The sequence below is a fragment of the Chiroxiphia lanceolata genome, chromosome 7 (genome assembly GCF_009829145.1).
Source record: "Chiroxiphia lanceolata isolate bChiLan1 chromosome 7, bChiLan1.pri, whole genome shotgun sequence".
Taxonomy (NCBI): Eukaryota; Metazoa; Chordata; class Aves; order Passeriformes; family Pipridae; genus Chiroxiphia; species Chiroxiphia lanceolata.
The window spans coordinates 9,653,919-9,666,250 of NC_045643.1; positions in this window are offsets into that span (position 1 = coordinate 9,653,919).

The window sequence follows — 12,332 nt, forward strand, 5'->3', positions numbered from 1 at the left end:
TGTATTGTATGCAGAAGGAAGTGATACAAAAATGTCTATTTACTGGGGCCTTTTATACCCTACAGTGGTCCCTAGAATTTGATATTTAAGTCAAGAGAGCTTCTTATCATGCTATACAGCTTCAACAACATCATATGATCTGCTCAGCAAATTAACCAGAGGTCAAGCCAAAAGTACAATATAGGCACTATTTAAAGAGTCCATGCTTTACTTTGGAGATGCAGCAATTTGTAGAAGTTTTCCTATAAAATTTCCTTTGGAGTAATTTTTCTTGCAGTGTTTTTGTACACGAATTTCTCTCCCTGATAGAATAAAACCCAGCCACTCCAATAAAATTAGCAAGCAGTTTCGTTAACTAATTGTTCATTTTATTTTAACCTAAAATTTTTTTCTTCGTGTTGATATTTGCCAAGAGCCGGATCATTCTATCCAGGGATAAGCAATTGATTTAATTGATAGCTGTGCCTCTGCAAAGCCTCAGACAGCGAGCTGTTTATCTGAACAAGTTTATTCTACCTCCTGTATGCAGCAGAGCCAGAAACAGGTCCAAATTAATTCATACCTTGGTGTTAGGACAGCTGGGCTTGATGTTCTTGAGAATGTTCCATTAGTACGTTGCTAAAGAGTTACCAGCTTGGTTTACTTATCAGAGCATCTTCTGTTCATTAATTGCATCAGATCAGAGGGAGGGTTGAGGATGACGGTGAGGGGGAATGAAAACACAGAGGTGGAGGAGGAGGAAGAAGAGGAGGAGCTGTATTAAAAAAGAACTAAAATAATCTTCTCGAAAACCTTTTTCCACAGCCAGACTTGGTGCAAAGGTCTGAGTTCTCAGGTCAGTGCTCTAACAATATCTGGAAAGTCCCCGTGTGGCTGGTCCTTTCCACGGTGCCGGCTGTCCCGGTGACAGCCACGGTACACGTTGCACACCACTGCCCCGGCAAGCACCACTTCTTGGCCCCGCTGCCAGCAGCTGCTTGGTTCCACCCATCCTGCACATTTGAGACTCAGCCTGTGGGGGATCTCTGAGATGTTACTTATTTGTACACATATTCTGAAAGCTTTCTAGATGTGTTCACCTACCCTACCCACCCTTACCATCCTTAGGACTTGTGAACTTTCTTCTGGTCCACTCCAGCATCCAACAGGGAAGTGCAATAGATGAGTTCTTAGGATTTATGTGCTCTGCCTCTGGTACCATCTGTGTTTTAGATGTCTGCAAGTGCCATGGCTGTACACAGAGTTACACAGAGAGAAAGGAGATAAAAATAGGCCTAAATTTAACCACAGAGGAAGAATAATTCACCTCCTCAGTCCTGCTAGTAATGCATTTACTGTAACACACGGTAGCAGGGCTGCTTCTCAAGAGAAGATTGTGTCTCTCACACTGTGGTCTCACTTGCTCTCCTTTTCTCTGATGTTTGTTATCACAAGAACAAAGGTGCAAGGGGGAGTTGGGTATGGAGGTGAATGAACTCCACACTGTACAGACTGTACACAATTTCTGTATCTTTATATATATGTACATATCTGCATTTCTTTATATAAATATAGGCACATACATATGTAATTCTATGTAGTAAGAACACATGTATGGATGTATTCTATGTATTATATCTAGACTACTTGTGTCCTAGTTCATTGCGGTAGGGCAAGGTGAATAAGAATTACTTAATGACACCTAACTTTTCTTCTGAGTTGATTCAAAGTACAATTTTTTTTGCATTAATTTATTACTTAACCTTCTCCCTATCATTTACTTTTACATTTAGTTTTCTATTTAGTTCTGCCTCTGATTAATTTTCTTATAGATGCAGAAATTACAAGCTTTTAAGCTTTTCTTTTTTTTTTTAAACAGAATTTATTTGCCAGATTGGCTTTCTTCCACAAAAGTCTAACAACTCCAATGCTCAGAGCTTGTTAGGACTGATTCTTTTCTAACAATATCCATGCATTCAGGAGTGTGATTAATTCTCCTAGAAAAAAAAAAATCTATGCAGTTGGTAGTTTTAAAAAATGTATAACATGGATAAGTGTCACACAGCTGGCTATGAAAAGAGAAGGGCAGTAATCACAACATTTTGATTAGATTATAGATGCAGTTGAACTTTTTCTCCCTTGCTGCAACCATTCTTTTTAGAACAGTCACTGCTCTGCTATTCCAGCAGGGAGAAAAACACTTTTAATTTATACAGCTTGAAAAGGCTTGGCCTTACTTTCAATATCATCTCATGAATTTGATAATCATGGCTCATTTAAGAATATAGGCTCGAAGATAAGAATCATCCTTAGCTTAAGATTCAACAAACCTCTAGAAGAAGAAAAATCTAAGAGGCAAAAGACCATAAACATGTTTGATGGAAGCAACTGCAATATGTTAATTAAAATCTCAGACTGCATGGAATTAGTGACCCTTAAAAGCATCACTGGGAAGCTGGTCCTTAGAGTTTTGGCTCAGGCCTACCCCTGCTCCCTCAATAGACAAAGGTATCGCTTCTGATATTTCAGAAGAAGTCAGAGCATTCCCCCTTTCTGCTTTTGGCTCTCCATTTCTGACAGCCTGTCAGTTATGAAGAAGGGCAACAGGACTTTCTTTTTGTTGTGGTTTAGCTCTGGCAGGCAGCTGAACAGCTGTTTGCTCACACACACACATGCACAGGGGATGGGGAGACAATAGGAAAAGAGGTAACATCCTTAGGCTGAATAAAGGCAGTTTAATAGCACAGAAAATAATGATAATGATATAAAAAATATACCAAATGAGGGATGCACAATCAGTTTCTCATCACCCACTGACTGATGTCCAGTCGGTCCCCAAACAGTGGGCCACAACTCCCAGCCAACTCCCTCCAGCTTTATATGCTGAGTATAGCACCATACAGTATGGGATATCCCTTTGTCTAGTTGGGATCAGCTGTCCTGATTGTGGCTGTGTCCCCTCCCAACTTCTTGTGCCCCCCCAGGATTGTATGAGAAGCTGAAAAGCCCTTGACTTAGAGTAAGCTCTGCTCAGCATCATCTAAAAGATCTGTGTGTTATCCACGTTATTCTCATCCTAAATCCAAAACACATCATTGTGATAGTTACCGGGAAGAAAATTAACAGCTGAAACCAGAACACTTTTCCAAATGTCTGGAATGTCCCGAGTTCTTCCCAAAACAACCACATGTTTACACTGAATCTGAGAATAGGCTTTTGTAAGAGTCTTAGTAGCGGGGAATGGCATCTTCAGCAGAGGTTGTTGGGGTGGTTTTTCAGACTTTTTTTTTTATCTGAAAATACCTATTTTCTAAAATGGCCATTGGCTTAAATGGTGTCTCAGATCAAACAGGAGACAGGAACCAGTGTAAGAACCTCATAACTAGAACACCTGACATAGCAAAGATGCCGCAGTGCAGAAGCTATGGTAGCACTTTACACACTAAGTTGTACATCACCAGGCTGTACAGCAGCCATTGCTGTCACCCAATACATACTTAAGCATTCACACGAAGTGGAATAGGCCTTTTAGTCTGAATATGGAAAACAATAGAGCCAGAGAAGGGTGAATGCCTAATTCGCAGGCACCTGCTTCTCTCTCTTTTGTTTTTTTCTCACAAAACTCTGAGGAGGTTCATTTCCTTTGGAAGCATAAAAGCAATCATTGATAATATGCAGGAGAATTTTCTAAGACAAAATCCCCAGTTTCTTCTTCTGTGCCATCACAGGTGCAGGTAAAAAACCTTTTTGCCAAACAAACTTTTCGCTGTGGAATTATGCCCCTGAGGTAGAGCAGGCCTTTCAACAAAAAGTTCCTGAGGGGTTATCATCATCCCTCAGCAAAGTCAGGACATTTATATCACTGCTATCAGCTTGTTTAGCTGTTCAATTTATTTTGTGTTGTTCAAAGAAAGAATGATAAGAAATGCTTGGGGAACAACTACATGTCTTTGGGCTAATTGCAGGTGTTAAAGCTGCAGGTTTCTCCTGAAAGACATCCTCAAAATAATACCAGGTGGGTTCTGACTGTGAACTTCTGTTTTACTGGCATGGGCTGAGTGAGGTCAGAAACCTGTAACCCCCTTTAACCAACTATTTCTCTCTGGATTTCATCAGTTCTTTATGTTAAAAAGTCTCAGAAACACAACAGGTTGGTACAAGTTAGTTTAAAGTCCCTAATTCATTCCAGTCAAAGCATTGTAATTTTCCAGTCTTCAGGATGCTTTTAGTTTGATAAAAGTTAGTTTTGTTGGGCTGCCTCTCATGCTTTATTTTTTTAATGTATTTTTTTAAAAATATACATGGAGCAGGTAATACCAGAAAAGGCAAATGAATACACTTAAAGATGTTTTATTCAATGTAACTTGGTACTAGTCCATTACTTCAACTTAAATGTAGCAAGTTACTTTTTCCCCATTTTAAGCAATAATTTTGTCTGAAGATTTTTGTCATATGATCCCTTCCTTACTAGTAAGTTCATGTTATTTGATGTTATTTGCTCTCCAGTAACTTTTTTAATAGCCACCCAATGGGGTCATATATAACCTTATTTGTTATATCTGCATCTGGTCAAACTGTTCCTAAAAAAATCATTTATTGAAAACATTTAACCATTTTTTCCAGTTCTACAAAATATCCATAAGAAGAATGTGACTTTTATTACTTCATTCCTTATTCATAAGTGTTTGTCAGATCACTTATGTGAACAAATTATTGCCTGTGGAATTTTCTCAAAACTTCCAATCATTCCTTGCCATCTGGACAACAAGGCTGGCTCCATTAGTCACACAGTCTTATTTATATCCTTTGATATGCAATAACCATCCTCTTGGAGACCGAATTGGGAATGTCCAAGTTAAAAGCAGAAATCATTATAGCCTGAGTTCACTCTCAATAAATCTGCAATGGACTCTCAGGAGCACACTGAATAACAAATAATGACTGAGGGAAAACGTGAATAGCTAAGTTTGGAGAAACTGCCTAGAACTTATTTGGAAATTTTCTAAAATATCTTTCTTTTTTTTTTACTCCCACATAAGAAAATACATACTTTTTCCTACATATATACAGTATCTGTTCTCAGTACATTCCTGAATGGACCAGGAAGATAGATAATCACCTGCTGATTGTCTGGATTGCATCTGGTTTGCTTTATATGTCATATATACGTATACAGATGTGTTTGTGTACTGGGGTGTATTGACACGACATAAGTGTACAGAGGACCACAAATTCCTTGTATTTCTCATCTGATTTATGTAGCAGCTGAGGCAACAAGTCTCTAGCCAGGAATGCTCATACAAATAAACACATATACATTACATATTTATAAACATATCTCTTGACACATTTCACGCAGTGTTTGTATGGAGATGTTGCTTCACACTTCTCACAGTGGTCTGCACTTACTCACTGGTCTCTTCTGTCACACCACTATTTGTGGATCAGTCATGATAGGGAGGAAGCAGGAGCTCCCTCAGGTCTCCTGGCCATGCAGATCTGTCCCACTGGGGATGAAGGGCCACTTGCAGCCTGTCCTTGTTCCTCACCTTTCCTTAGCCAGCTCTGTCCCCTTCTGCTGCTTTATTGACTGTCCCGTCCATCGTTCATCTGGATTATTAAGTACACATACTTCTGGCTCAACTTGCCTTGTTCTGTGGCTTAGATTTTTAAAGAATTCCCACTACCTAATTTTCTCAGTATTTTTAATAGACGATAATTTCTTGTTATATATCTTTTTCTATTAAACATTTTCATTTAGAATTCACACCTGGAGGTTTTCATTTACTTTTCTAATGGCTCATTAAAAAGTGAATATCATGGTTTAGGAAATGATTTGGGAACATAATTTGTCATGTAAGCTAGGTCTAGTTGCTAACTATCATGTGTTAATGCTTGAAGGGCCTGGCTGCTTTCTGAGCAACCTAAATCAGTGGAGATATGCCACAGATTTCCCTCCCTAAATTTGTCCTAAGTTACTGAGATGTGAGCTGGGAGCCTGAAGGTCCTGCACAGTCGGTTAAAAAAATAACCCAATGAGAATTGGGCTACAAAGTCAGGAACCACATCTTGGTTAATTCTTCTGGAAAAAGACAAGTAGCAGAAGTATTTAGTAAGCAGTAGTTAGTAAATAATGTCACTTAGGAAAACACTGAAAGTCTAAATGTTGTGCATGTGAATGACAGAGCCTGGGTTAGAACTCTGTGTTTTGTGCTACTCTCTTGGGCTCCTGTGCTCTTCATGGACTCTTGGATTCCAGAAGAAGAGAGTAAGCACTTGGATCTTTGGAAGTGAAGGACTAGACTGTGATGTCACTTAAATTCAAGGGTAACCTTGGAGCACATCTCAGTTGTGTACCACAGGCAGGTGAGCTTGGCAAGCACAGCCTGTGAGCCTCCTCACAGGCATCAGCCCAGGCTCCTGCTTTGAAACATCTGTCACACCCCACCAGCACTCATGTAGCTCTTTTTATTCTATTCTACACATCATGCATTTTTTTCATATTGTACACCCTAAAAACCAGAATCCTCTACAATTTTTATTTTGGATGCCACTGGTAAACATATATTAGCAGTTTCTTTGTTTGAGAGAAGAAATATTGTCTGAAATACCATTTCGAATCAATACATTTTGTTACTCAGGAACAAATAAAACATGCTGGGGGCAGAGTTTAGTTGGGAAACACGAGATGTCAATGGGACTGAGCAAGGCCTAAGAGGGGATAAGAAAGAGGAGCCTAATACTGTAACAATGCAATAGATGGATTCTTGACCAGGGGCTTAACAACCAGTGGTCCAAATCCAATAAATTTTATCTACAGGGTTGGCAGAAAGCTACTGCCAGTGAAAAATAATTGACTGTGCCTCAGGGCAAAAGAAAAAAAAAACTTCATCACACACAGAGCTTCAACATAAGGCTCTAGTGATTTTTCTGTCACAGCTGAGCTGAAGGCTTTGATGTATCATCCAATGCTGTAACCTCTGTCCTAATGAATTAATAATTAAAAAACTTATAATGGGAATACTGAGACAAGTTATCAGGTTACCAGAAAGATTAGGAGGAGCCTGATTAATATAATCTTGGAAACAACCATAGTCGTTCAATATGTGTTCATCCCCTGTGTGGTCCTTCCCATTTGCTTTGAGAGGTTGCTGTTTCTGTAGAATCAGGTCACATCAGCACTCTTAAGGTAGTCCTGGGCAAAGTTAGAGGGAAAATCTTACCACACAGTGTGTTTGTGAATTTTCTTATGAAAAAGGGACTGACGTGTAAAAAGGTCTACAATCTCCAGAAGTTTTCAGTAGACGCACTTTAATATCACTGAATTGCCTTAGTTTCTGATGTTTGAGGAATTATAGAGAGATGTGGAGGTGAGGCTCACCTGTCTGAAAGGACTTGTTAGGAGTAAAAGAGACAAATCTGTGACATTAGATGGCCTCTAATGGCTGACCACTTTCCTTGTCCCACACGAGCACTAAGGCAATCCTTGAGCTCCATGTGGAGCAGAGAGCTGTGGTGAACACCCAAGAAAATTGAATGGATCTATATTAACTCAATTAATTTAATTAAAAAACATATATTAAACTAATGCAGAAGTTAGTTTAACAGTATTAAAACGATTAATTTTAAGTTAGGAAACAGTATTAAAATTATTCCAGTACAGAAGAGGTTAGCTATGAAAATGAAAACAAGAGCCTTAATATTTTCAGAAAGTGGTAAAATGAATTAACCACTTCTGTATGTAATGAATAAATGAGAGTTAGATTGGGTTCTCATGCTGCCAGATGATCAAGAAGAAATTCTCTCTATCCCCAAAAAAATAAATTCTGGAGAATGATGTTTGAGTTATACTTGTTAATACAAGCTTAATGGTCTTCCGAAGTGCAACAGCCTCTACATAGGGAGAAAGATTATCCATCCTTTGCAAGATAATGCCATCCATAATACACAAAAAACTAACTCTGACAAAATACATATGTCCAGGGAAGCAGGGAAATTAAAGTAAATGATTGTATATAAAATAACTCAGCTTTCTTTTTTTTTTTTCCTTAATCAAATCCTGGCTTTCTTTTTCATAACTTGAAACTGAGGAGTTGCTTTCAGTGGGACACTTTTGACTGTTGTTGCTTTGACATTTTATTTATCAGCTCTGTATTTGTCACACGTTTTACATATTGCTGGATGCACGAGTTAGAATGAAAACAACTACAAGAGAAGTACTAGAAGAATGGCTTAGACAAGGTTAACCTTCTATGGAAATTCATAGGTTTTAATCTTTTTTTATTAAACATGCTTTATTTTATTTTCTAATAGGGTATTAGAAAAGCTCTGGTAAGCAATCTAATCAGCACATTGAACTAGAATTACAAAAAACATTAACTGTATAGTTTTAAAACAACCAGAAATTACATAAACAAAACTAAAGTGGACCACATGGAAACAACCAAACAGGAGTGTTTCCTTATCTGGTTTTTATAGAACATTTCTGTAGTGTTAAAAATCCTTCCTCATTATGGAGAGGTCAGCTGGATTAAGCAAAGTTGGATGACATAAATTTTCTTGAAGCTTGAAAGCTGAATTGATTATAGTGTATCAGTCTGGAAGAGATAATAGTCCTGATAATTGAATCCATTTCATTTCTTTAAAAAACACAGATAGATGGATACAGGAGTGAGGATATATAATTCTGCCCTAATTCAGTCCTCCAGTTAGAAAAAGTTGCTTGGATTTCAATGAAATGGCACCATTTTATAGCCAAACATCAGATCTACTGTGCAACTTCTTATATCACATACAGGGTAAAAAAGTGTATGGCCAGGTTGGGGAGTAGGTTTACTTGTTTTTTTTAAGCTTGATTTTGTTTGATATTGGCACATGTTTATGAATAAGTATTGTTGAGTATATTCCAGTCATTTTAGGCAAGATGTTCCTCCTAACCTTCAAATTCATAAAAGCGTCAAAGAATATATTTGGCAAGTGTACACAGACATAACCAGTTCTTTTCCAATAAATTAATTAGAAATTCTTATCCTTTAAAGATACTAAGAGGTCAATTGCAGACTATGTCCGCAATTTTATCAAAACCACTATTTCATGGACTGAACAAATGAATCTGACCATACAAAATATACCTGACAAAAGTGCCACTGAAAAATCTATATTAAGTTTTAGGCTGAAGGGAATTTAAATGACTGAGCTATAAACGTCTACATAAGAGGATCTGGAGAAACTGCTGACAGGCCCCAATCTCCGGTGATGCTGCCAGGTGCTGTTATAATTAGTTCTTTGGAAGCAAAGAACTGTTCATTTCTGCAAGCAGAGTAAAACCTTGTGTGCAGGCCAGGTCTGTTAATTTGAGACTGAGCGTTATTTCAGCCCTTGGTCTACTTAACAAGAGGAACCTTTTGGTAGAGGTCTTTGGTGCTGAATAAACATCCTCAGGTCTAGACTTTGGGTTCCCTTAGTCAGCAGAAACTGGCAGGGGTTAGGAAGATCTGAGCGTTTTCAGCTCATTTACGATGTAGTTTATGAAATAAACCTATGGACAGATATTTAAAGTAACAAACTTCTGGGGAAAAATGGTTTCTCATTCAGCATTTCAGCTGACAGGGTGTTAGAGTCAGTAAGAAAATCACTCTTTTTTCCTTTTTAAAGTTAGAGAGAAATGCATGTAGCAGAAAAAAAAAAAAAGGCCAACACTGGGCAAGGTAGCTTAGGAAAAAAAGGGAAGAGTACAAGGTATCTCTTAATATGGAGATTCAGTAATATTTTGTAAGAAGATGCAATTCAGTCAATATAAAAAACCCAGACTACAGTTGAAAAGAGTTTAATATTCTTTTCCTGCCTCTGCTAGTCTTACTCTCTTTGCAAGCTGGACCCTAATTTATCTATTATTGAAATACATATACAAATATTTTTGACACCTTGGGGTGTATTAGGAGGCTGAATGAGTGCTATTCATCACTACCTACAAATTGGAGTATACGTTCTCTTTTTTGGACTTACTGAGAAATAAAAAGGTCCAAATGTAACTGCAGTGTGATTGAAGAAAGATAGTAGGGCTGGTAGAGTTAAATTATTCTAAAAAAAGGAATAATTACAAGGTACTTTTGTACTTGGGGCAAAAATTTCTATATTTCCTACAGTGGAGACACTGTTCTTAAATGAGGAATTGGCTGCCACTGTGTCCCATAGAAAATCATGGGAAAGCTCCCCTTATGAATAATCCATAGTAGAGAGATTAGATGTATAATTATAGAGATAGATATTGGGAGGAAAAAAGAAAGTTAAATTTGATGGTTTCATAGCTGCAGCTATGAAACTCTGCATCTCATTTTAATGGTTGTACATTAGACTCCACAAATGACATTATTAACTGTATATCACTGCTGTAAAAACATCCTCTTTGTCTCACTAAAAATGATTTCCTCTAAACTGTAAGTAGCAGTCAGCCTCAAGGACCTTTCGTGTCCAACACTAATAAATTCTAAACAAAGTTGTAACGTCACGGGGAGCAGAGCATTTCAATTGCCTTTTGCATGATCCAAATCAGGCTACTTTGGGGCTGCTGTGCTAATCAGGAGTTCAAATTCCTGCAGCTGCAAATGCTAAAGACATCTCAGCTGCGAAATCGTGGTCATCCTCGCCCTCAGATACCTCACCAGTTCCTTGAGAGCAGTTCATGCTTTCTGGGAGCCAGCTGGAAAAGCAGCTCTGAACATCTATGTCAAAAATTTATTGCTGACACCACCAAATTAGGGCTCTTGTTCACTGTGAGTGGTCTGATAGCAACAAATACAAATTTACATTTGCCCTTAGTGCTAATCTGGAACAGAAGGTGAAACACAAGCTGGGAAGCTGTAAGTAATAAAGTTACAGCCTTAACAGAAAAAGAAACGTGAAAATAAAGCTAATAGTTATCCAGCTCTTACAGTTCAGAGGCAGTCATACAGATGTTGAAATAACATCTTTCTACCTTTATGCATATGAAATAGCTAAAATTCAACAAAGTAACAAATTTCTTAATGGAGGGAGGGTAAACTGTGACCCACAGGCTGTCTCTGACCATGGGGCTGTCATGCTGTGAAGTCCTATCTCACCTTGCCCAAAGCACATGTGACCATTTACCCTATTTACTCCTTTCTTTGTTGGTTTTCCTGATTGTGGGCTGCAAGTCAGTTGTGCCTTCTAATTTAATCTGAAGTTCACTATCTACAGCTGCTGCCAAAGACCAAAACCTTTCCTAGGCCCTCAGCTCTAAGATTTCACAAATCACACACAAGCAACGCAAGACCAAGCAACAAGCTAGGTATGCTGCTTAGTCTTCTGGATTTCTGAAGAGGAAAGAGCATCTGTTGTCTTCTAAAGGTATTTTTTTTACTATTATTTTACTAACTCCTGGTTTTGAGTTCAGTAGTACTGCTTCACAAATTAGTCCTTTTGTGGTTTCTAGCTTTTGCAGGATAATGTTGGGAGAAAAAAAAAAAAAAACAGAAAGGAGACATCTTAAGTTCTAAGAAAAGAAGGGCTTTCTTGTCCTTGTTGAGTTGGTTTATGTTTTTAATTGTGAATCAGAGGAGTTACCTGGTGTGACTTGTGCACCCTTTAATCTAGCTTAGATCAAACCTGACTGTCAAGTAAATGAACTGCAGATAGGGTAACGCAGAAGATGTTTATGCTTTTCTTAGGATTTCTTGGCTGTCTCACAAAGTCACCTCCCTAATGGTAATTCCCAGGCTGCCTCCCTGGTGTTGTTTCCTTCCTTGCTTCTGTGACTGTCCCACCCCTCCGAGGGTCAATTATGAGAAGTTAATTTGTGTTGCAGAGCTGTGCATTTGCAGAGTTGGAGTGTGTGTGGGAAGAGCTCCCTGGGTGGGCTCCATGGTCTCCGACACCAGGTGGGCTCTGGGGAAAGAGGAGTTCATGGCGTGGCTCTTGTGGTCATGATCTACTCAACTTTGAAAGTGAAATTGGGGTAAAAACTTGGGAGGTAGAGGTCTTCAACCATCCCCAGGCAGTAAAATCGGTACAATTCCCATGTCTGCTCCTTTCTGGTAGAATAACACACTTTACTGTATGGTTTTTCATGTGAATGAAATACATACCTGCTACTTGAATCTGTTGATATTTGTTTCACTTTTCCCCCCTATCCTTGTCTGCATATAAATCACTCAGGTGATGTAGCTGACAGATCCTGTGGCTAAATTTAATAATGAAAGCATGTGTTTTCTTAAGCTAATTATCTCTGCCACCCTTGAAATTCAGATTAAATTTCGTGCTTCTGAAGAAAAATGTGTTTTAAACTACAGATTTCTGGGTTTGCCATAGTCTTTCAGTTCTGTTTCTTTTTTTGC